Below are 967 nucleotides of genomic sequence, written 5' to 3'. Positions count from 1 at the left end.
CTGCCCCTCTCCTGATGTAACAGTCTTCAGAAAAAAGAGGATCTACATCTGGAAATCAGAAAAAAACTAATTAGACAGAGAAGCATCGTGCGGTGTGTGCTGCCTTTGGCTGGCTGTGTGGAGCCCTGATCAGGTATTGGGTACAGTGCATTTGTGGGGGCTTGAGGGGAAACTGGTGCTCAGGGTTGTGGCTACAGGTGAGTGTGAGGGAGTTTCTGAACACCCTCGGCTCGGGGGTGGCAAAGGGCAATGGAATGGAGGCTTTTTCAAGCCTTAACCTGCACCCTAAGATGGAGATCTGACTCATCAGAGCTTTGAGGGAAGGCCCTTCCTTCCTTCTTGAAGAGCAGGAAATACCCTCCCCAGTGCACCTAAAGCTGCCATCTGTGAGATGCAGGGCTAGAGTGCTGTGGAATAGCTTCAGTTGTTTTTAAGTTCCATTTTCAGGCTGCACTCAGAGAGGCTGCCCTTGGTTGCTGGTAGCCATTGCACCAGGCCTTCTCTCCTTGTCATCTTCCAGGAACAACTAGTGTCCAGGAGGCAGAAGGTAGGATCAGGAGCAGCCCAGCCGAAGCTCCAAGGATGGGGCCACAGGGACTCAGAGCACTACTAGTGGGCACCTTCTGGCTGCCCTTTTCCCATTCCCTGAGCTCTTGTTTCCACTTTGCTGACTAACGTCCTCCCTGGAGTGGATTCCAGGGACAGGGAAGCCCAGGTCCCCAAAGGTCCCTGGGTGGGCAGGGCTGCACAGGACACTTTCAGGTCTGGGTCCAGGATAGTGGCCGCCTTTTTCCTTCACTGGTCTTACTGGGGTTTGGTGGGGCATGCAGTGCTGGCACTGCCCTGTTTTCAACAAACCTCTCCCGGACAGGAGCTTTGGGATGGTGTGTGCCCAGCCTGCCCCCTAGAGGTGTCTCCAAGAGCAGCTTCTTTTTTTTTTTTTTTTTTTTTTTTTTTTTTTTTTTTT

Source organism: Galeopterus variegatus, unplaced genomic scaffold, assembly GCF_000696425.1.
Source record: "Galeopterus variegatus unplaced genomic scaffold, G_variegatus-3.0.2 Scaffold426, whole genome shotgun sequence".
NCBI classification, from domain to species: Eukaryota; Metazoa; Chordata; class Mammalia; order Dermoptera; family Cynocephalidae; genus Galeopterus; species Galeopterus variegatus.
The sequence above is the reverse complement of the archived record's forward strand: the minus strand, read 5'-3'. Positions refer to the sequence as shown.